This window comes from Cyanistes caeruleus, chromosome 15 (genome assembly GCF_971803275.1).
Source record: "Cyanistes caeruleus chromosome 15, bCyaCae1.hap1.1, whole genome shotgun sequence".
NCBI classification, from domain to species: domain Eukaryota; kingdom Metazoa; phylum Chordata; class Aves; order Passeriformes; family Paridae; genus Cyanistes; species Cyanistes caeruleus.
Window position 1 is genome coordinate 17,129,241 of NC_141715.1, and position 24,106 is coordinate 17,153,346.

Here is a 24,106-nt window from a genome sequence, read left to right on the forward strand (position 1 = left end):
GAGCCCCCTGCCTTTGTACTCTCCAAAACCTCCTGCTACATGAAGCTGCCCCATGTGCTGACCACAAAACAGCCGAGTCTTGATTGCACAGCCCCTGGAGTTCCAATTCCCATTTTCTGCCTGGCACTGGAGCACTTTACCCACACCCTCCTCCTCCTGCCAGCTCTAAGGCAGGTGTAGGGAGCACTCAGCCCTCTCAGGAGCAGAGCAGCCCACTTGTAAACTTCATATTACTTGAGGTTTGCTCAGAGTTCATGCCCCAGGTTGCAGTTAGATGGAGTGAAGCAGTCCCAAGTGCTTCTGATGGATATAAAAAGGATATGCAATCAGACGTGCACTTAAGCAAGTATATTACCAAGTTAAATGACTACACTTTTACTAAGCTAATTAAAAATGGAACAAAGCAATGATCAGATTAAGGTCATAATAACTCTATAGGTTCAAATTATCCAGTCACCCAATAAATTCTCCATGTAATCAGAGGGAGCCACAGCTGGATAACTTGAGGGAATTTGTGTCTTACTCAGAGGTCTTCAGGAGGCAAGAGCTGTCTTTGGAGCAGTGGCCTCAGGTCCCTGAGGTTATGTGCCCAGGAGATCTTTCCCTGAGGCTTCAGTCTCTGCTGCTCCTGCCTCCTTCAAGGGAAGTGAGTGGACTCAGGAGGGGTGGGGGTCCCTTGGTCCCCACCTCCCGAGTGATCAGGGCCAGAGCCAGCACCCCCCAGCAGAGTGGTGTCTTGCCATGGTTCATCTCCAGTTTTTAGCAGGGATGAAGCTTTGTAAGGAGCCTGGCATTTGGTTTGTGCTATATTTACACTCTGTGGTGTAAGACCCTCTTATTGGGTGCTCTGCAAGTCGTTTAGCTCTGACATCCCCCAGCTGATGGCAGGCCCTTGGTACTCAGCTAAAGGGGCCAGAGAGGTTGCCCAGCACCTCCCTGAACCTCCCTGAGCCCCTCATCAGCTCCTGGAAATGCCCAGCGTGCTGCTCTCCATGCTGGGATTTGGACTCTTTCCATCCTCAGTGCCCAGGATTTGGCCAAGTTAATGTTTTAAGAGGGTTGTTTGTCTTCTTGTTGCTCAGAGCCTGGAACAGCTGTAAGAGCAGGAGAGTTTGCCAATTACATGATCCTATTGTTAATTATCTTAATTATGAGTACGCTGCTAGGTGACATCTCCACTGGAGGCTTGTGCTGCAGTGTTCAGGTCCTGAATCCTCGGGGTCTGCACATGGACGCACATCCAGACCCTTTCTGGGGCTCACAGGCAGTGGGGAACAAACCCTGAGAGGCGCAGGGAGGGCTCCATCACCCAAAAGACTTCCCAAAGCAGGAGGGAAAGAGGTGGGAGGGGGATGCTGAGGACACCACTGTGCCAGGACTCCCTGGGGCTGAGCCCGGGGATGCACCCAGCCCCCCCAGGGGGTTTCTGATGGATTCAGGGGAAATTGGAAAGGTCCCCTCTGGTTCTCCTCCACCCACAGCCCTGGGGCAGCTCCGGCTGGTTCCCTCCCCTCCCAGACTGTTTCATAGCCTGAAGCTGCTGTTTACAAAAAGCAAATGTTCTACCGTTGGCTAATCCGCCTTGTTTGCAAAAGCCCTGAAGGCTCATTTTAATTGCAAGTAAATGATTCTTAACGATATAAATCAGAGCCAGGGAGTGTTTGTGATATCTTGCACTGTAACCAGGAGTCAAGAAATGAATTAGTCTCAAATTGAAAAGGGGAAGGTTTCTATCTGAAATTGGGCAAATATGAGGCTTCATCAAGGAAAGATAATCACTTGGCGGGATAATAATGAGGCTTCAGCTTATCAGTTTTGCATGGAGAATCCTTAATACCCCTGTAGCGTGTTTTGCTGCCGTGAGCAGTGTGAGAGACAACTCAATAAGAAAGGTAATGGAGAGAGAAGAGCTGCGGCAGCCCCCAGCTATTCTCCGCCCCAGAGGCTCAGACCCACCTGGCTCCAAAGGAAAAAAGCCAGGAAAATGGAAAGAAATCATACAGGTGGCAAAGTGTCTGCCTGGGGAGCACGGCTCTGCTCTGGTGGGTGCCCGTGTCACTGTGCCAGCACAGCCCCAAACAGGGCTCCCCACCAGAGCCTGCCCGAGCTCCCAGCCTGCCTGGCTGCCAGCAGCAGGAGGTTTAGCTGGGTTAGCTGGATTAGCCCCAGACTGTGGATGTACAAAAGCACAGGACATGAAACAGCCGAGGTCTGGCATGTTTGGGGCGCTGTTCCCTGTCCCAGTCCTGTTCTCCAGGGGTGAGGGATGAGTTCAGACACTCAGCACCCCCTTTGCCAGTGAGGCCCCTCGGCCAGGACAGCGCAGGGAAGCAGCTGGCACAGCTGGGATGTTCCCAGGGGCCACGGGGGTCCCCAAAGGGACAGCGATCCCCAAGGCCATCCTGGCCCAGGGGCTGGGTGGGAAGCAGGGACCAGTAGGATCTGCAGAGGACGAGTTGTCCCAGCAGAGCTGCTGGACCTGCCGGCCCAAAGGGCTCCTGTGTCCCGCCTGCTGTGCCCAAGCGGCAGCCGGTACCGTGTGTGCAATTAGCAGTGGGCTGTAATTGCTGTCTGGAACCTCTCGGGCTGGCGGCAGGACAGACCCAGCTCAGAGCACCCGGCGCTGGGCCAGGCTCTGCATTTGCAGCCGCCAGGGCCGTGCCAGCGCCGAGCTGTGCCCTGACCCCCTGCTCAGAGCCCAGCACAAACACAGCTCCCCTGGAGCATCCCCGGGCTGGCATGGGGGTCCTGGCCCCGGAGAAGGGCCAGAGGCCGGGGCAGAGGCTGGGGAGTGGGTGCAGCTGCTGCTGAGCAAAGCTGTGGGTTCATTACCAACCTTTTCAAAACCAGAGCTTAAAAATATCCCCCGCTCGCAGGGGCTGGCTCAGCTGCACGGCTGGTCCTCATCTCCCTCTCGGGATATAAATAGGCAGCGCTGAATAGCAACGCTGGCCCAGCGCTTTTGGCGCTGCTGTGCAGGAGGGGATGGCCGGGGGTGGCTGGGGACCTTGGCCCAGCAGCCTGGCCGTGCCCCACGAGCTGGGCTGTGCCTTCAGGGTCACAACGGGAGCTGCTTCCAGCTCCAGGCAAAGTGCAGCCAGGATAGAGCGGTGCAGCTTTGGGATGAGGATGAAGGAGGAGATGCGTCCCTGCTGGCTGAGATCTGCAAAGCCCCTCCTGGGACACACCCTGGGGACAGTGCTGGCAGTGGCAGCTGCCTCTGAACGAGCTTGGATTTTCTTTCACCCGGTTTCACAGTCTTTTAGGGGAAATGGGTGATTTTGTGATGTGTTTTGTAGCAAAATGAAAAATTGCCATTTGTGAAAGAGGAGTCTCCTGCATTATGGTCCTTTGGTGGCCCTGGATGAAGATGTTCCCTCATCATGTGTTCTCCAGCAAACCCTGATGTCAAAGCAGGAGGAGTACCCAGGAGAGAAGGAAATAAATGCTAAAAGAAAAGGAAAAAACCACTTTTCCTTTTTTGGCTTCTAATAAGGGTCTGGTATTTAATAATGAAGGAGAGTCAGATGCCCAGATATGCCCTTATTAAATGCAAGGTGCGAATGTCTTTGCTTAATCCACAGTGCAGCTCTCGGACTAAACACAGGGCAAAAGATCTTAACACCTCTTCTGAATAAGTGGATGCTCTCGTTATTCTCCAGTGCAGCTGCAGCTTCTCTGTTCAGGAAGCTCCTCAACTGCTTCATCATGGTTTCCCCCAGACTAATCCCTCTGTCCTGCCAGGAATTCATCACTGCTCTCCACATTTCTAGAAGATGATCCATTGTGCAAAGGGAAGTGGAGGAAAAGCTCACATGAAGCCGTGTCCCATTGTGCCCTTGGAAGCAAATTATTCACAGTGCCACCAGGGGAGGCCATGAAATAACCCTGGGTGCTCAGTGGGCTGAGCCAAGCAGGAGGAAAAATTCATGCCCAAAGGCAAGGTGAAGAGTTTCTTGGTTGTAAATGATATTTTTAAATTGTCAATGAAGTCTCTTCTGGGAAAGGGTTGGGAAAATCTGCTGCAAAGTGAGAAACCCCTCATAGCTCCATCAGTGTTTATCCAGGCTGGGGCAGTGCTGGCACAGGGGCTGTGCTGCAGGGTGCTGCTGCAGCTGGCTGTCCCTTTCACCTGGTGTCCCTCCAGGTCAGTGTCTCAGGCTGTGTCACCACTCAGAGGATGGGGACAGCCTCCATGGGGACAGAGCTGGTCTCTGCAGCTCTCAGGATTCCCATAGCTGCATGGGGGCCTGGATATTTGATCTTGCTTTGTCTGCTATTCCTTTCCATCAGCAGCAGCAGTCTGCTCTGTGTCCTCCTTGGTTGGGAGGAGAGAGGTATTTAATTGCCTGTGATCTGTGCTAGAGAAAAGAGGATGCTCTGAGCCAGCTGCCTGCCTCAATGGCCTAGGAGTTGCCATGAACACTCACAACCACCCCTGTCATGTTGGCCAAGTTACACCCTTTAAAAAGTCCTCTTCTGTGGAAAATGCTCATCTCATCACCAGGACAGAAAGGGAAAGCTCAGTTTTGGGCCTCCCTGCTGGAGAGGGCAGAATCAGTGCCCAGACTGGGAAAGGCTCTCCCAGGGTACTCCGCTGGGAAGGGCCACGAGCTCCTCCGAGGGCAGAGATGGCCTTTGCCTCTGTCCCCAAGCCGAAAAAAGCTGTGGTTCGGTGTGATTTCATGAGTCATCCCCAGCATGAGTCACTGCTGCTCCCTGGGCTCTCATCCTGTTGGGAATGGGCTCTTGCTGGCTCCTCTGCTGCAGACAGGGCAGGGTGAGGGGACACTGCAGCCACCCCTCTAGAGCAGCCACCTCTCTTCCCAAAGAGAAATCAGCCAAAGTCAGCCCTGCCAGAGTGACTCTCCTTTGAATCTCCAGCTGCTCTTGGGGAACTGGAAATGGTGGTGCCACTCCCCTCGTAAGCAGATTATTCCTCTTGGGCGCTGGGCTCTTTGCCTGCACATGGTCGGTCACTGATCGCATCTTTTTCGCCAGTTAACTCAGGGGTTTATCAGTCTGAGCCCTGCCTTTATCAGATCTCAGCCTTGCTGGGCCGATGAGCATCCCTTACGCTTCCCAAGCTCCCTGGAAGATCACTTATTTGAAATGTGCTGAAATGAAGCCAGGCTTGGTGAAGCTGCCTCTCCTGGGAATCCCTGCAGCTCCGTGAGGCGCTCCCAGCTCCGAGCACAAACTGGAAGGAGTGACACAGAGAAGCCTCTCGCCCACCATGCCACAGCCCTGGGGGAATCCATCCCAGCAAAACCTGCTCCTGGGGGATGTAGGGTCCTCACAGGGGTTCAGGGATTCCTACAGCTGCTGCAAGGGGCAGCAGGAGAGGAGAAAGCTGCTCCTGCAGCCCAGGCTGCTCTGTGCATTGTCCCCATGTGCACACACTGTGTGTCGCACGCAGAGCTATCATGCCTCTTGCTGTGCCTCAAGAGATGCTCTCAGTGCTTTCAGTGGCAAGGTGACGCCCTGGGTGATGGCCCCAGGTCCTTAGCAGGGTGAGGGGAGGCCCTATTTCATGCATGACCAGAGCAGGAGCTGCACCTCAGCCCTGGCTGCAAACCTCCTCCAGCCTGGGGCCACCGTGAAGCCTCCAGCCCACCTCAGTCCTGAGCTGCAAACCCAAACCTCCTCCAGCCCACCTCAATCCTGAGCTGCAAACCCAAACCTCCTCCAGCCCACCTCAGTCCTGAGCTGCAAACCCAAACCTCCTCCAGCCCACCTCAGTCCTGAGCTGCAAACCCAAACCTCCTCCAGCCCACCTCAGTCCTGAGCTGCAAACCCAAACCTCCTCCAGCCCACCTCAATCCTGAGCTGCAAACCCAAACCTCCTCCAGCCCACCTCAGTCCTGAGCTGCAAACCCAAACCTCCTCCAGCCCAGGGCCACCATGAAGCCTCCAGCCCCACCTCAGCCCTGGGAGAGCCTTGTCCATGGCAGCCTTGGTAGTGCCAGCCAGGAGCTGCCATTTATTTGGCAGTGGCTCCCAGCACTACATCTTCCCTCAGTGGGGTGAAAATGACCCTGGAGCCCCTGGCAAGCAGGTCCAGCAAGAGCTGGAGCTCTGCTTTGCACCCCGGGGACTCTGGAAGTCCCACATCCTCAGACAGCTCCAATGGGCTGTAGGGAATGAGCGGCTGTGTTCACCCTGCCTCAATGTCTCACGTGTGAAGCAGAGACGAAAAGACCTTGGAACATGGCCAGGGAGCTGAGAAAATAGATGGGCTGTTTGAGAAGCACCTCAGAGAGCAGAGCTGAGTGCACGGGGCAGCCCAGGCAGAAATCAGTACCCTGGGCTGCGCTGAGCAGTGCAAACCTGGGCACGGAGTGATGCTCACTGCCCTGCACCCTCCTTGCAGGGCCAGGTCCTGTGGCATTCAGGCAGAGCAGTGTGCAGGAAAGGCTGGATCTCACCTCAGCTGGGTGTTTTTTAGCTTGGCTGTGTTTGTCTCTGTGACTGAAGGAATCCTTTTAGGTAGGAGAGGACGTGGCTTTGACAGGGGCATCCTCACAGCCAAGCCAGGACTGGATACACTCAGGATGTTCCCTCTGCTGCTGGTGCCAGCCCACACTGTGGGATGCAAGGGTTAATCAAAGCCTGCTCAGCTTATTATCTTAAATCAAAATAAGCTTTTTCACAGAAAGCAGCTGGGTGTGTGGAGTGAAACTCATCACTCCAGGGATGCTCAGTGCTGCTGAAGCCAATTTCAGGAGTAAATACGTATTTTTAATGTATTTCTTTTTATGAAGCAGAAAAGTGACATGGCTGGATGGTGGAGAACTTACCTGAGCTAATGGCCCAGCTGGAGCTCTTCCAAGCAGTCTGTTTAAGGAAATGGATAGTTTGGGGCTTAGCTCGGTCTTTATTTTAAATAGATCTGTGTTGTTTTCCTGCTGTCCCTGCCACGGGGAAGGAGATGGGTTCTGCTTGGGTGGGAGAAGTCCAGAAGAGGCTGTAGAGGACCAGGCCGAGGGCTGGCTCCTCTGAGCAGTGTGTGATGCACAGTGATGGAAAAAACACCAGTTCCTGGCCTATGTTTGCCCCAGGGCAATGACTGTCCTGCCAGGCAGGGACTGAGCAGATCATCACCCTCTGTGGGAACTTGGGGCAGCGCTTTGGGCTCTACAGGAGATTTGAGACCCTGCTCGAGGGAGGGAGCAGCGCTGCCAGTGACCCAGAGTGATAATGAGCCTTTTCAGTGGGGCCCTGCCAGGCCATGAGCTGGGTGAGATTCTGCAGGTCTGACACATGCTGGGTTATTCCAACGTCAGCAGCTCCCCTCGGAGCTGGAGAAGTTCCTTCTCTCTCATCTGGAGAAAAGCCTCTCACCAGCCCAGATGCCTGATCCCAGGCTCCAGGCTGCCATTCCCTCTCCTGGTCATGCCCAGAGCTCCTGCAATGACCCCTTGATCCCTGGACAGCTCGGGGCAGTTTCTTTCTCCATCACTTGAGTGGAGCCAACAGCTTTGAGTCAGAAGATCTCTGCCCCACACTGCCCTTTGGGGGGCTGAGGCACAGAGCATTGGCTAGCAGCAGGCCTCAGCTTCCCAGGAGAGTGCTGGGCATTTGCTTGGAGAAATCTTCCCTCCAAACATCCTGGGAAAGGTGAATTTTGGAGCTGAGCTTACACATGTTAACATGGGGCCAAAATGTGCGCAGGCTCTGAACTTAGGCCTGTGTAGGACAGCAAGGCTGAGTTTGATGGGGAGAGCCTCCCTCAGCAGGGCCCAGGGTTCCTGGTCAGAGCTGGTGGGAACAGCCACCATCCCCCCATGGAGGAGAGCCCTGTGCAGGCACCAGAGCCAGCAGCGCTCCGGGTGTCCTGTGAGGTGGCTTTTGGTGACAGGATGATGAACTTAGAGCCTCAGCGCTGATCTGATCAGAGATGGGAGATGAAGGTGCTGCCTTAGAGAAAGCAGCTCTTCAGCTGAATTCCCCTGCAGGGCAGTGTCCAAACAGCTTCACAACCTTTTCAGCTGCATGACAGGCTTGAAAATAAAATTCCAGTACTGGATGTAGGGTTGCGTGCCTTTGTCCGGCAGGATGGTGAGGCAGTGCTGCGCTGTGATCAGCTCCCTGACTCATGCTCTGATGTGCTTTCCAATTAGCTCTGGCTCTGGACCGGCTTCTCCTGCTGTGCTGGGAATGAAAGAGCTGGGATGAAAGGCCCTGGCCACGTGCCGGGTGGGCTGGGGACACGGGGGGAGCTCCCCGGGCCCTCGTGGAGCACTGGCCAGTGGCTGAGTTCCCCCTTCCCCTGGGTGTGAGTGGTGCATGCTCACCGCTAGTCCACAGCCCAGCTCAGAAACTCACTGGCAAATAGAGGGTTTTAGATGGATTTCTAGATTATAGAAGCACTGTATCATAGAATCACAGACTGCTTTGTGTTGGAAGGAACTTAAAACTCAGCTCATTCCATCCCTGCCATGCCAGGGACACCTCCCACTGTCCCAGGATGTTCCAAGCTCTGTCCAGCCTGGCCTTGGACACTTCCAGGATCCAGGGGCAGCCACAGCTGCTCTGGACACTCTGTGCCAGGGCCTCAGCACCTCCCAGGGAAAAACTAAAGATGGATATATATTTCTATATAACCCATCTCTTTCTATATAATCTCTATATATATAATATATAATATAGATTATATTATGTAATGATATATATATTAACTATATGCTATATATTTCTATATAATCTATATATTTCTATACAAATATGTAACAGCAGACATGTCTATCTATATATTACTATATAAAAAAAGGAATGACTGTATTTCTATATAATCTCAATATAGAAGGAAACCCTGTTGCTTACCACAATGTACCTTCAAGCCTTGCCACCCTTCCAGCAGCAGCTGCAGCTCCAGGGACACACACGCTGTGCCAAGGCTATTTCCCAGTGAGGGGAGATGCTGTCCCTCAGGTCCTGCCTCTGGCTCCTTCCCACATGCAGTGGGAGATGCAAGCTCCTTGATCCTGGCTGACCAAAGCCTGAGCCACGCTCCACTGGGCAATGGACCAAACTCACAGTCCCCGGATTTCACCCAGCCAAAATACACAAGTGCTGCTGCCCAAATGCACTGGACATGCTCCAGGTCCCTGCTGGACATTGGGTTTGAGGGGATTATTTAAGAGAAAAATCTGTGTTTTGCTGGTGAAGGCAGAAAGACAGACCAATTTTTGTCTCTTCTCCATAAATCTAAGTTCCACTTGCTCCCAAGTTGACCCAGTAATTGTAATTCTAAATTAAATGTAAATGTATTGGCTGCTGGTAAAGGTCATCCCACAGAAAATGGCTATGTTTGCCTCTCCTTCAGATGCATGAATACTAAACATGTATAATTCACAGGATCATTAGCAGATAAAGACGTTTCCCACCTCTGCTCCCTAATCCTCACACAAACCCATTTTATACGTCAGTGGGCAAAAGGAAAACTGTTCACTCTTGTTTAATGCTTATAGATCGGGCTGTCTGCTGTGAAAAAATACAAGGGCTCAGCATCCATCAGGATGCAGCCCTCTGGAAATGAAATCCATGTCTTAGAGGAGGCAGAATGACCACGGGATGTCCTTCACGGCTCTGTGCAATTGAATCTCTGCTTGGCCAGATCATCACCCTGGCTTGAAAAGGTGGGCTCGGGTCAAGGCCTGTGAAACCTCCTCCAAAGCTCCTCTCAGAGGAATTAGGGAATGCAGGTCTAATGAGGACCCAGGTAGGAGGCACTGATTATCTCTGGAGCTCCTTGGGATGAGCTGGGTCAAGTTGTGCCTGCTCAGGGAGCTCCTAAAACTGGGTAATAATGAGCAGCTGGAGCAGAGCTTCAAATCTGATGAGGGCTTTTCCACCACCAAGTGCTGGAGGAAAATCCACAGGGTCCAGCAGGAGCCATCCCCTGGCCATGGCAGGAGGTGGCCAGGCAGTTTCCCTGCACAGACCAAGGCAGTAATTCACAGCATCCTCAAGTCACTGAGCCTCTTCTTGTCTGAGACTGTCACAATTTCCTCAGCTGTGATCAGGAGCTGGAATTGCTCAAGACTTTGGATTTTCTTCCCTCTTTGTTGACTGATTGCAAATGATCTGCCACAATCTGCTGGAGCTGCCTCTCTTTGGAGGCAGAATGAGCAGTGGATGCTCATGCCAATGGCACAGCTTTGCTCTCGAGGCCCTGTTGGTGGTTTCTGAGCCAGGTGAGGGTCCCCATCCACAGGCAATTTCGCCTGGGCAGCTCTTGGTGGGAGGCTGAGTACCAGATCCACTGCCTGACCCTGGCATAGGGATGAGGAGGGTCTGTCTCACCAGCTCTGTCCTCTCAGGGCGGCTGAGAGTCACCTCTTGCAGTTTTGGGGTGCCCTCCTCCATCCCCACTGGATGCTCACTCTCGGAGTGTGCTGCCCTGGCAAAGCACAGCTTTTGTGACAGCAGAGGTTGGCAGCTCAGCATCCCTGAACACAGCCCCAAACCATCCCAAATGTGCCTGCAGATGGACACAGGATAGATAAGCTCCAGCTGTTCCCTCTCATCCCAGCCACTTCCCAGGGAGTAGTAGGGGTTGGGATTAACTGACAATATTAATTATTATTAATAATAATAATAATAATGCTCTGTGGGGATGTGTGTTGCCCATCACAGGAACTATTCCGTGGGGCTGAGCAGAGTGGTGCTGCCCACAGGTTTATTTGTCAGCAGCCCCAAGCACAGTGCAGTACCACTGCAGGCTGCAGCAGCAAGGTGAAACCATGCAGGGGGTGAGGCTGGAGGAGCATGGGGCTGCAGATCAGGCCTTAACCCAGGACACAGGGCTGGATCATTCCCCTGGTTTTGGGCTTCAGAGGCTCCCAGCTGTGGGCAGGTGCTGCCTGCAGCAGGGTTTGGTGCCCTGGAGGCTCTCCCTGAGCTGCTGCTGCTCACCCAGGCGTGGCTGTGCCTGTCCCAAGGCTGGTGCAGGTCCTTTATCTGTGATCTGAGGAAAAGCCAAGCCTTGGTGGGTCTCAAGGTGCCCGAGGTGCCCCTGGGTGCTGCTCAGAAGGTGCTGGCTGTGCTGAGTGAGGGCTCCGTGGTGCAGTCCCTGGTCAGGGAGCAGTTCTCCCTGCCCTGGAAGCATCTCCCTGAACGTTCAGGGAGGCTGGCAGGACCTGGGCACGGCTCCCAGGGGCTGCTGGGCTGCTCGTGCCTCCCGTCCTTCAGCTGGCTGCGAGGTTTGCAGCAAGGAGAGAGCTGGCAGGCCCTTCCTGGAAGGTGCTCATTCATGCACTGACATGTTTATTTGCATACAGACATTTTAGGCTTTTTGTTGTTGGCTGACTTATTGTACGAGTTCTCAAAGCTGTGATATTGAATTATAAATTGAGACAGTGTATCCATGAAAGATTGCTCTTTGACTATAGGCAGCACTATCAAATATGACAGTCACAATAAATGCATACTTTAAAGCCAAGCTAAATATGCTCTGCAATCCAAGATGTGCAAATCAAGCAAGTAGAAAAATAACCATAATATTTTTTTTTTTTTCACAAACAAATCCCAAACCTTGGGTGATGATTTTGTTTAGCTTTATGTCTTGGCTCCTTGGCAAAATACTCAGGCAGCAGATAATGAAATGACCTACTTTTGCTGTCTTTGTTCATGACAACACATAAATTAAGAATTATGCCCTTTCAAATTAAACTTATCGTTTTTGCAGAAATTAGAGTGTAATTTCTGCTGCAGGTTGGAGGTGAGGGAGTGGGAGGTGGTTCGGCTTCTCTGGGGTCCCCTGTGCTGTGCCCACTCCCGGAGGCTGGAGCTGAGCATCCCAGCGGTCCTGGGCTGGTCCCCAGCACCTGCAGGCTCCTCTCCTGGTTGCTGTGACTCATTTGTGCTCACCTCGGGGCCCGGGAGGCTGAGCAGAGCCTCCAGCCCATGATTTCACCAGAGCCCGGCTTTAACCTGAACGCTGCCTCGGACCTGCCACAATCGGGCGTCGCTGGGAGCGGGCGCTCCCCTCCCTCGGCAGGGGAATTGTTTTGCCTCCGCCCGCATGCGATGCGCAGGGTGCTGTAATGCTTCCTGACTGGGTGACAGCAAATAATGTTTGCCTTAATTGAATTTCAGATGGGGAGCGTGGGCTGCAGCCCGCGGTGCTCCTGTGGGGTGCGGGGTCCGGGCTCCCCGCGGGGCTGCAGGCGATGCTGAGGGACAGAGGAACGATTTATTCGAGCGAGTGGTGTGTGTGGCTGGCTATCCTTGCCTCCGGATCGGCTGGGTCAGAGCAAGGTTGTTCAGCACGGCTGTGTAATTTCCTGAGGATGCCTCGGCAGGAAGGAGGACGGAGCGTGCCCGGGGTGATGCTGGCCAGCCCCGAGCGGAGCCGGGGGAACTTCTGTCCTCCCCAAGCACCTCAGACGGATTTAATAGTCTACAAAATCCATTATGAAACCAAACGATGTATTTCCACGAGCAAGAGGCTAAATATAGCCCTTGGAGCTCTCCGTGGCCGGGCCATGCAGCTGCAGGAGCGAGGCTCTCAGTCCTGGGGCGCTCCCCATCCCAGCCCTGGTCCCCTCCACGAGCCCCCTGCCCAAAGGTGACCACTGGGATCCAGAGGTGACAGCGCTGCTGTGTCCTCACCCCTGGCAGAGCCCAGCAGGATCCGGGGCCAGGTGTAGGGGATGTGGAGCAATGCACCCCTGAGAGATAAGCAGGGTCCCCGAACACAGCCCTGACCCCTGCAGCCCCCCAGCTCCACCCGCAGGGATTTCTCTCCCACAGAAGCTCCCTCCCAGCTGCCAAGTGCTGGGCAAGCTGCTCGTGGGGTTCTGTGGGCTCCCTGCCCTGGCAGAGCTCTCCTGTGAGCTGTGAGGGGTTGTGCCCCAGATCCCGCTTGTGCTCGCAGGTGAATTCTCAGAGCTCCCAGCTCTGGCAGAAGGATTGGAGGGTCAGAGGGTGAGGGGCTGATTTGAGGGTCAGAGGGTGAGGGGCTGATTTGAGGGTCAGAGGGTGAGGGGCTGTGCTGTCCAAGCCCTCTGTGTGCAGGGGGTGAGCAGTGCTGGGGAGCAGGAAAACACCCACCAGGGACCCCAAGGCACACAGTATCCTGTTTCCCAAAGGCGTCCATCACTCAGGGGCTGAGCTGACTGCAGGGGTTTGGGGGTGCTGTGCCTGGCTCAGTTTGGCTCAAGCTCTTGTGGACAGGTGGAGGCTTTGTTCTGCTGGAGAGCAGAACAGAGCATCTCCTGAGCTGCTGCACCTGCAGCAGAGACCCCAGCCCTGGGGTGGGTGAGCAGGACAGGCAGCGATGACCCCACTCTGCTGGGACATTCTCTGCCACCTCCTCAGCACTTTGCCTTGGCCCATCTGGTGCTGCCTGAGTTTTCCAGGCTGTCCTGCAGTGCTGGTCTGGGTCCAGTGGCCCTGAAGGTGGTGCCTCTGCTCCCTCTCCAGGCTGGCTCCTGTTTCCTGCTGGCTTTGAGCAGTGGCTGGCAGGAGCACTTGTACTTCTTCCTTCCAGCCTGTTGTTTCCAGGTTCAGTGAGTAATTCCCCATGAGCTGTGATTTCTAAAATTAAATCCTTAGGATTACGAACAAGAGGGCTGAATTAATATTCCTGCAGTGTGTGCTGTGTTAACTCCCTCTGGGATGTCTCACCTGATGGCTGTGCCTCCCTTGCAGGCCTGGCCCTCCTGCCACTGGTCCCAGTGCTGCTAGGGCCAGTCAGAGCAGGATGGGGCTGCCTGGAGCAGACCTAGACCCAGCTGAGAGTGGATGTGCTGGCCACATCTGCTCTCCACGCTGATCTCATCTTTGAAAATATCTTATTTAGGTCAGATTTCTCTTTTTCCTGGCAAATCTTGTGCCAGTCTTTGTTTAATCTGAGCTGTTTAATTGGGGCCCCCAAATTCGGCTGAACATGCTGTTAGTCTCATTGAAGATCTCTGGCCTCATGGGTTGGGTTTTTTTCTTTTCCCTTTTTGCAGAGGATTGATTTTCCTGCCAGTGTGATCCCTCCCCACTGAAGCTCCCATCACTGCAAAGTTCAGGCTCCTCTTTGTTCTAATTATCGCTGTCTCCACACAAAGTGAAAGAGGCAAATGCTCTGCTCTATTTTAGGTGTAACTGAGATGATAGTCCTGCACAGCTGGGAAGGCTGCAGGAAGCTCATGCTCAAAGGATCATCTTTCCTTGACCAGGATCAAAGGAGCAGCCAGTCTTTAGGAGCACCTCAGGAAAGGCCATGGCTACCTGGCCAGGCTGTTCTCAGCAGGGACAGCACTGCTGTCCCCTGGCCAAGGCAGGAGCTTTCTCTCCTCTGAGGAGAAACTGGAAATTTTATCATGCCTGAAGTGCCCCCAGGATGCTCTTTCTCCTCCCATGGTAGAGGAGCAGATGGCACATCCCTGGTGGCATTAAAGGCCAGGCTGGATGGAGCTCTGCTCAGCCTGCCCCGGTGAAAGGTGGCCCTGCCCATGGCAGGGCAGCTGGACTGGGTGATCTTTAGAGGTCCCTTCTAATCCAAACCACCCTGTGACAGGAAAAGGAGCCCTCTTCCCCAAGGATGGAGAGTGGTGCTCCAGTAGGAGGAACTCCTGCTGCCTTTAGTTATTCAAAGTTCCTTGGGAAAGTCCACAAAGAGCTGGGGTTGTTTCTCTCAGCACCACTGCTGTTTGCCATCAGGACATCAGGCCCAGAAGCGATGCCAGCCCGGCTGCCCTGGCTCCAGGTGAGCCCTGGGGCTGGGCATCTCTGCCTCTCCCACACCCACTCTTAGCTCTGACCCCAGATCCCACCAGCCCTATAAGAGACATTCGTGGGGGGAAATGGCCCTGGCAGCCATGAGCGAGTCTGGTGAGTGGCACTGGCAGCGTGGGCACATCCTTGCCCCCAGAGGGACAGGGTGTTGCTCTGGGGAAGGAAAATTTCACAGGGCTGATACTCAGGATAGCAGTCCAGGGCAGCACCTCCAGGGGCTCAGCCAGACCCTCAAGTTGCTCAGAGTGCTGCCATCCCCATTATCTTGGCTCTTCTATCCTGTGCTGGGCAAGCTGCACGTGAGACACAGGATAAAATCCATCCTTGTCCAATTACTTGGGATTTTCCCTCCCTAACTGGCCTGAGCAGGGGGCTGGGTAATTCCAAGAGGAGCTGAGTTTGAGTCAGGCAGCCACGAGCAGATGAAGTTACTGAGCCCCCTGAGCTCAGTGGCATTTCTCAGGTGAAGTGCTCTTTTACTGCTAAGATTAACTGTTCATGGAAAGGATATTTTTGAGAAAGCTCTTCCTGACAAAATATTTGAAAGAGTTTTAAAATAGTTAGCATGGAAACAAGGAAAAGCTCAGGCTGGAAGGAGCTATGGGGATCATCTGTTCTGCCCCCCCTGCCAAAAGCAAACTCAACCTGAGCTGCATCCAGCTTTGATTCTATACCTTATTTTTACATTTTTTCGTGCAAATCTGATGAAAAATTTCATCTTGATGCAACCTTCAAAATCTCTGTCAAAACAGTTCAACTGAAACTTCTGCTGAAAGTAGCTGAAAGGGTTGGCATGGAAAGAAACATTTCCAAATGAAATGTTTACTGACCCCCTCTGGATCCTTTCAGTGATTTTTATTTTTCTATCTGGTTTTGGGCAGGAAAGTTTCATAAGATCTTCAGATGTGGAGGTGGGAATGGGCTGTGGCTGAGCCAGCTTGGTTCTCCCTCCCACGTGGGATGCTTGGGCTGTGCTGAGCCCTTTTGGGAGCTGTGCCAGTGACTGGTTGGGGACAGTGGCACAAGTGGCCACAAATCCTGCAGATTTGTATCAGACATGGGCTTGATTAAAAATAAATGAATGAGTTTAAACCTTCTTGCTGTGTATGGTGAGGATGGGACTTCCAAAGGCAGAGAGACCAGTGTGTGCTTAGAAAGGATCTGTGTTTTATTACTCCCATCCTGGTTCCTTTTCCCCCTTGTTACTAATCTCATTATGTTTAAGACTATAAATTTAGGTTGGCACAAATCTGTATTGCTAAAATATTTTACCTTGAGTTCTTAGAAGCTCTCTCCATCTGTGAGGATAATACTAAGTATTAATTAACCAGCTAATCCTATGCAGTGCTTGGAAAACATAAAACATGACAAAGAAGCAAGTCCAAAGTGCAGTTCCATTCTACTCAAAGCAAACCTCTTGCCAGGGGAGAAGGCTTTGGGGTTTTTTTGGCTTTTAGAACAGCACTCAGCTTGCTTCAAGTATCTGCTTAAAGCTTCAAATCACTTTTTGAATCAGAAAGGGAGATTGAAGAGTGGCCAGGACAGTGTGAACACCTGGGGTATCCCAAGGGGCAGCAGCAGCTGTTTCTCTGTCCCTGCCATGGCAGCACATCCAGCAGGCCAAGGGATGGAGCAGTGCTGGTTTCTGTGCCAGGTGCCAGGGGCTCATTTTGCCCCCTGATACCTGTGATGGTTTCTGGTTCCTTCTCTTGGTGTGTTGTGATCAAAAAGTTCACATTTAGCAACAAATCTGCTCCCCTGCCTGTGTCTTTGTGGCCCAGAGAAGCCCCTCTGAGGAGGGTGAAGCCTCTTTGAGGAATGCTGGGTCCCAGATTAGGAATAGGATTAGGGTTAGGGTTAGGATTAGGAATAGGATTAGGGTTAGGGTTAAGATTAGGATTAGGTGTGGAGGAGGCTCCAGAGGGAGTGCAGGTAGACATGGGCTGGGCTCTGTGTGGATGCCTGGCAGCCTCCCCTCACCTGTCACCAGCACTGTGTCTCTGCCATGTCCTGACTTCACAGGGATGTGCCTCAGGAATGTGGGGCAGGTGAACATTAGCGAGAAAATGAGGAGTTTGGGGGTCTGGCTGAGGAGTTTTGGGGATCTGGCTGAGCCTGGGGATGGAGCAGGACTGGGGAAAGGGCTCATGCAGCAGGAGCTGGGATTCTGTGGCTGGGCATGGCAGATGAATGCTTGTGAATCTGGCAGAGGATCAGGGGTATCCTGAAAAGTCATGGCAGGTTTACCCCTACATCTCCTGGGTGTTTTTGGAAAATCCTGCCTCTGGTGCTCACATTGTCACAGCCTCTGCAGAACCTTGGCTCTGTTTGCCTCCAGACAATGCCAAGTGCAATTATTATCTCCTAATATGATCTCGAGGTGCCAGGCTTGACATGAGCAGGTTCACCGGGCTCCCGGCGTGTGTTCACATCCTCTGGTCTGGTCCCTCTTCTGCTCACAGGAGCTGGGCACGCTGCTGTGGGCACGAGCAGGGCCAGCACTGGTGCCCCAGATCCCTTCAGCCTCAGCTGTGCTTGTTCAGCTGCAGAGGAGCCTTGTGTTGCTCAGAGCGGGGTAATTGAGCTCGTGGCTCCCGATGAGTCCCTCTGTGAGCGCAGCCCAGGCTGGGGAGGCGGTGTGGGATGTGCAGCCCTGTCAGAGCTCTGCAGAGAGCCGGCTGCAGCGTTGGCACAGCCCATCTGCCTCCTGCTCCCCTCTGCTCGGGTGTGCAAGGGCTCCTCTGCCAAGGCACGCAGCAGGAGCTGCAGGGAGGTGAGGTCAGGAACATGGGCTGGACAGGGCACAGGGAGCTGATCCGTGAGGAGCTGCTTCCCACAGAGGACCTGGTGCTGGAGAGAGCACAAAACCAGTGGGATTGGTCTGCATCCATCCCAATACTCCATCCTGGTAGCCAAGTTATTTTTAACACTTTTCTCATAGCAACACAACAGTGCTGTGCATCAGGGAAGGGCGAGCAGGTTCCCCTGGGCTGGGCCTGTCAGGACAGGGGCAGGAGCACGAGTGTCCTTGTCCCTGCCATCTGAGGCCAGGGCCGGCTGTGCCCACACACACCCAGGAGGAGCTGTGCAGTGTCCCCTCAGGGCACCTTCCAGGTGATTCAGTGCCCAATTTCAGTGTTTAGTAGGGATTAGTGAAAGTCAGTCTATTTCCATGTGACATTTTCCACTGGGGAAACAAACTCTGGAGCTGAGGGCTGATAAATCACATTGGAGAGCCTGTCCTGGCCATGGTGTGGACACTTGCACTGTGTCCACTCCTGCAGGGGAAGTCTGGGGAAGCTGTCTCTGCCTCCAGAGCATGGCCACAGCCAAGCCAGTGACATCCCTCCGAATCCCAGGGTCCCAGACCGGGTCAGGCTGGGAGGGCCCACAGGGTCTCAGCTGGTGCCACCCCCCTGCTCCAGCAGGGCCATCCCAGAGCTCAGGGCACAGCAATATCTGGAATACCCCCAGCGAGGGACACTGCACAGCCTCTCTGCACATCCTGCTCACTGCCCAGGGCAGAAGTTCTGCTCCTGTGCAGGGGGGATTCCTGGGATCAGTCCCTGCCCGTTCCTCTGGTGCCATTGCTGGGCCTGGAGCAGAGACTGGGCCTGCTCTGCCCTCCCTGTGTCCAGGGACAGCCAGGGACAGCCAGGGACACCCAGAGACACCCAGGGACAGCCAGGGACAGACAGGGACAGCCAGGGACAGCCAGGGACAGCCAGGGACACCCAGAGACACCCAGGGACAGCCAGGGACAGCCAGGGACACCCAGAGACACCCAGGGACTCTCAGGGACAGCCAAGGACACTCAGACAGACAGGGACACTCAGGTACACACAGGCACAGACAGGGACACCCAGAGACACTCAAAGACAGAGAAGGACGGACAGGGACACCCAGGGACACCCAGGGACACCCAGGGCTGAGGGATATCTGCCTTTCAGAGGGGACCCTGTTCTGCTGCAGCTACAGCAGAGCTGTAAATGGTGACACCATCCCCGACTTCCAATCAAACTCCCACACTCACTCCTGCTTTCAGAGCTGTTTTTCTTCACTGTTTTCGACTCTGGAAAACACTGAGTGTAAATTAGGATGTGGAGGGTGATAAACTGAGATTGGGGACAGGGATGTGATGCAGCCTGTGGGGTTAGTGGTCAGCACAAGGTACAGCAAGGCAGGACACTTGTCCCCAGTCCCAGGCTCTGCCCCACCTTCACAGAAGCCTCTGCCCAGGCAGTGCAGCCCCCCACACCCCTGTGGGAGCAGCACAGAGTGGAAAACTGGAGTGCCAGCACCTGGCTGTGCAGTTATCCATGCCAGCAAAGCCCTGCACTCCATTGCAGGAACCCATTGTGGGCAGGGGGGTGGCGTGAGGAGATCTGTAAGGTCCCTTCCAACCCAAACCATTCTGTGATTTCTGCAACAGCCTGTCTACTTCAAATATTGCTCTGTTGGTCTTGGATCAGTGTTAGGATTTGAAAAACCTGCACTGCTCTTTGAAAAACCCAGATCAAACAAAATATGTTAAGTAGCTCCAGCCAGGTGCAGCAGGGAGCAGGGAAGGTGCTGCTCGGCAGCACAAACCAGAGGGTTGTGATGCATGAGGTCAATTTTGGCCCTGGACACAGAAAGCAGAAAATCAAAGAGTGTGAGGAATTTAAAAGGGGATCTGAGGCCAAGTGTTACCTCTGTGCCAGGAGTTGTAAAGCAAGGGATTGTTTCATGCAGTGCTGTGTGAGGGGGGGACTCGCTGCCTGAACGACGTTCCTGACCTTGCAGGGACCCGGGACCTTTCCTGCCTTGTGTCCTTCCAGCAAGGCTGGCTCCCCATGGTGGGACCAGTTCCTCCTCCTCCTCTCTCTGTCCTTCATGTTCAGACCTGGCAAGTGGCATCTGCTTGGAATTCCTGATAGCCCAGGATAGTGCTGCTCTTCCTGCCTGGTGCACAGCAGAGTCACTCCTGCCCACTGTCGGGCAAGGTCAATCCCAGAGACAAATGTGCTGGGCAGGCTGCTGCTCTCAACCCTCACCCTGGCTTTAAACAGCAAATAAACGAAGGAAGCAGCCCTGCAGCCCCTGGGAAGAGCAGTATCCCCTTGGAGGAGAAGGATTTGGTGGTTATGGTTGCTGTCCCTGTCCAGCTGTGTGTCCTGGGGCCAAGGAGGGACCTCTGAGGGGGCAGCAGTGGCCATTGCTGGGGTGGCTCCTACTGCTGGGAGCCCTGTGCTCTGTTTTGTTGGAGTCAGGGCTGGCACAGGGCTGGTGTGAGTGCTCTGAGCTCCGTGCTGATCCGATGTGTCGTGCCACATCTGTCCTGCTCACAGGGCAGGCACGGACCCCACTAGACAAGGTAGAACAGGACCTGCAAGTCCTCCTGGCACAGCCACCTCACACCAGCTGGAGGTACTTTTGTTGCAGGGCTTGTGCCAGTTCTCTCCAAGATATCAACTGGAAATGCTTTTTTTCTGTTCTAAATGCATAAGGATTTCTGCCAGTATTGTAATGTCACATGGAAATCTGCTCCTGCATACATACATCTTATTACTGGAGTAGCAAATGATTCTAATGGGGACTTGGCCAAACCTCTTCAGCTTGAAGGATCAATGCAGAATTTGAACGTGTGCTTCCTCAAAGCCTATAAAGAAACCAATTTCACCTGCAGTTGCCGGGGCAGGAGCACATCCCAGCCTTGAAAATCCCTTTTCAAATGCAGCTGGGCAGCCCAGGCAAGGCATCTCCTCCCCACAGCACTGCCTGCACCTCCTCACAGCCCTGGGCTGTTTGCTCCCCAGCTCTGCTCGGACCTTGGTCCCTCTGTGTCTCCTGGCTGAGCAATTTCAGCTCTGCCAGCCCAGTGCTGAGCAAGCCAGGGAGCGTTCCCTGGGACAGGGGCTGCCTGTGGGGCATCCCTGGGCTGTGAGGTGTGCTGTGGTTCTGGGCTGTGGTTCTGGGCTGTGGCTCTGGGCTGTGGCTCTGGGCTGTGGTTCTGGGCTGTGGTTCTGGGCTGTGGCTCTGGGCTGTGGTTCTGGGCTGTGGCTCTGGGCTGTGGCTCTGGGCTGTGGTTCTGGGCTGTGGTTCTGGGCTGTGGCTCTGAGCTGAGGCTCTGGGCTGTGGTTCTGGGCTGTGGTTCTGGGCTGTGGCTCTGGGCTGTGGTTCTGGGCTGTGGCTCTGGGCTGAGGCTCTGGGCTGTGGTTCTGGGCTGTGGTTCCAGGCTGTGGCTCTGGGCTGTCACCAAGCTGGGCTGGGGCAGCCTGATCTGGTGGTGCCATCCCTGTCCCTGGCCGGGCACGTGGGGCTGGGTGTGCTTTAAGGTGCCCTCCAGTGCAAACCATTCTGTGATCCCTGCTGGCAAATGGGAACAGAACAGTGGCACAGGATCCTTGGTTGTGGCCAGAAACAGCCAGAAAGGGCCATTGGCAGCGGCTGTCCTGCTCTGCAGCAGGATGGGACTGCAGGAGCTGCTTCTGTCTGCCCCTCAGACACTGCCCCAGCTCCCTGGGGTGAGAGCAGGACTGAGCCTGTGCTGTCCACACTCCCTGAGGAGCTGCCTCAGATCTGTTTATAGACACCTGTGAAGTCCTCACCCTGCTGCAGTCAAAGACTCAGCCCCTGTTGCCTTCAAAGGCGGGATGGTTTCCCACTGAGCCTCTATCTCCCATCCCCTCCTCCTCAGATCCTGCTCCTGGACCTTTAGATGTCCTTCCCTTTTAACTCGACTTGATTTGTGCAGTCTGGAGCTATATTTGGGTTGGAATAAGCTGTGTTTGCCCCCTAACATCATTTGCTGAGCAATTTGGAGCTGGGTTTTGCATCACTTGTCAAGCAGCTGTGTCCCACAGCGGTGCTGTGTCAGGTCTGCTGTCTCAGGAGCTGCTCTAGAGCAGGAGTCTCTGAAGGCATCTATGCCCTCTGGGCTTTTTTCTTCTAGATTTTAGGTTAGTCCCAACTTGGAAAAAAATCCCCATTTCACTCCCTGGAGTGGCATAAAGTTCTGCCCTGGCTCTGTGGGCTGTGGGAACCTGGGGGATCTGTTCCAAGGGCAGTCCTAACCCTGCCTGGTTTCCAGCTTAACTGACCAAAATCCCTGTGGAGCTTCCCAGTTTTGACAAATCAATAAATTCTACCAGAAAAGAGTTTATCTCTGAATTTTCTTGACTCCTGGTAATGTATCTAGACTGTAGGAAACAACTAAGAAATACATTCTCCCTTCTCCCTTGGGTCCCAAAGACAACTCTGCTCGAGCCAGAGATGCTGGGCTGCCTCTGAGGAAATACAGCTTGTTCCTCTGGAATTATTTTGAATTTACATAGTATCCCTGAAATCAGAATCTCAAACATTATCCTTAATTATCATTAGGTTTTTCTCTGCTGCTTCATGCTTTCACTCAGCTTCACAAAATTCTGATAATTCCAGCCTTTCCCCATCCCTCCAGCTTTAATTTGCAGCCCATCACAGCTCTGGTTAAGAGAATCAATCTCCAAGTTCATTACCTCAAGTTCTTTCCCGGTATCTTCTCCTGTAGTTTGGATAGATTGTGGTGTTCTTCCTTCAGATCTTTATTTTTCTCTGCTGTGGCTGATTGAGACAAATTACCCCAGGTGAGGAGCACGAGGCTGATGCTGCATCCTTGGCACAGAACGCCCCAGTGCCGGCTCCAGCGGGAGCAGAGCGGCCCCAACAGAGAAACGTTGGTCACTGGTTGGTCTGGTGGTGACATTCATGGGATCTCAGAATGCTTTGGGTTGGAAGGGACCTCAAACTGCACTTGTTCCACCCCCTGCCATGGGCAGGGACACCTTACACTGTCCTAGGGTGCTCCAATCCCCTTGGAGACTTCCAGTGATCCAGGGGCAGCCCCAGCTGCTCTGGGCACCCTGTGCCAGGGCCTGCCCACCTTAACAGGGAACAATTCCTGCCCAATATCCCATCCATCCCTGCCCTCTGGCAGTGGGAGCCATTCCCTGTGTCCTGTCCCTCCATCCCTTGTCCCCAGTCCCTCTCCAGCTTCCCTGGAGGCCCCAGAGGCCCTGGCAGAGCTCTGAGTTCTCCCTGGAGCCTTCTTCTCTCCATTGTCGTGGAGTTTGTCATTGCAGCTCCAGAGGGAGTCGGTGTTTGTGCAGCTGGGAGCTGGCTGTGCCCAGGGTGGGTGCAGGACTCTCCTCCCGGTTCCAGCTGTTCCTGGGGCTGCTGTGGCCTGGGTGATGGCAGAGATGGGCAGTGCCAGGGACACAGCTCCTCACTGCCCTGCCCCTCGGTGCCCAGCGAGGGCAGCCCGGTGCAGTGGGGCTGTGGCTGCATGGCAACAAGGGCTGTGTCTGGCCAGCCCTCCCACCTGGCACTGGCCATGAATCACCTCCCAGCCACCTGTAAAAGCTGAGGCTTCTCTCAGTGCATCCTCAGTGGGCACCTGCACTGCACGAGCTCTGCCTGTGCTCACACAGCTCTTCCATAACTCCAGGTGCCAGCTATTCAGAGGGTTTGCATTTATTAAGGCTCAGACCGACTGTTTGGGCATGATATGTGGCTGTAGCTGTCCCACCCCCCGGAATCTCATTGCTCCTCACCCCATCCTGCCCTGGGGGTGGCAGAGAGTCCTGGAGCAGCTGCCCCATGGGTGTTGCTTGGATCTTCCTGCTGACAGAGCTGGGCTCACTGCTGGAATCATGGCTTTTCATCAGTCCTTTGGTTTGTCCTGGGGACCAGGAGCACCTCATGTCCCACGCTTGTGGCAGCGGGTGAGGGATGAAACCATGGGCCAAGTTAAACACCAGTGAAAAGCTGTCCATATCCACAACAATTATTTCTTTAAGGTGTGTCGGCCTTCCACTGGAAAAAGAAGGAAAAACATTTTAAGGGCTTGAAACATGAAGTCCCAAGTGAAGTATTTGTTTTAACTCCACCCCCTTACCCCTGTTCCCTTCAAGCAAAGTGAGCTTCCATAACCTGGTTTGGCCACAGCCTGGGTGGCCTTGAGGGCAGCGATAGCTGTCGCTTTGGGGGTGGAAAGAGAAAAAATTAGCCAATATGTGCTGGAGAAATTGGTGCTGTTCTTCTTCTCAGTGTCTGACCCCGTTTCCCTGAGGACAAAGACCAGAACAAGGCAGAACAGGAGAAGGAGGAGCATCCTTGCAGCCTGGAGAGCCCCTGTTCCCACTCCTCATGTGGTGGCAGCAGCACCAGCCTCTTCCCCAGGAGCTCCATACACCCAGGAAGGCTTTAGGAAACATTTGGGTACTGGGGCACTGCCCCCCAGGACCTCTGCCCTTGGTGCCCTCTCTCCATCCATGGGGGACAGCACCACTCCCCATCTGCCTCTGATGAAATGTCAAGATTCGGACAAACCAGGAATTTTTCTGCAGACTGC

The 24,106-nt window shown here is 54.0% G+C and overlaps 1 long non-coding RNA gene across 1 annotated transcript; it reads right to left on the reverse strand.

The window, feature by feature from the left end:
- Positions 1-2,949: 2,949 nt before the first annotated feature.
- On the reverse strand, positions 2,950-9,771 carry LOC147650446 (uncharacterized). Its single transcript, XR_015276676.1, has 4 exons — positions 8,827-9,771; positions 6,801-8,149; positions 5,778-6,585; positions 2,950-5,617 (listed from the first exon to the last, which is right to left on the reverse strand). It is a non-coding gene; the product is annotated as an uncharacterized LOC147650446 (long non-coding RNA).
- Positions 9,772-24,106: the final 14,335 nt, after the last annotated feature.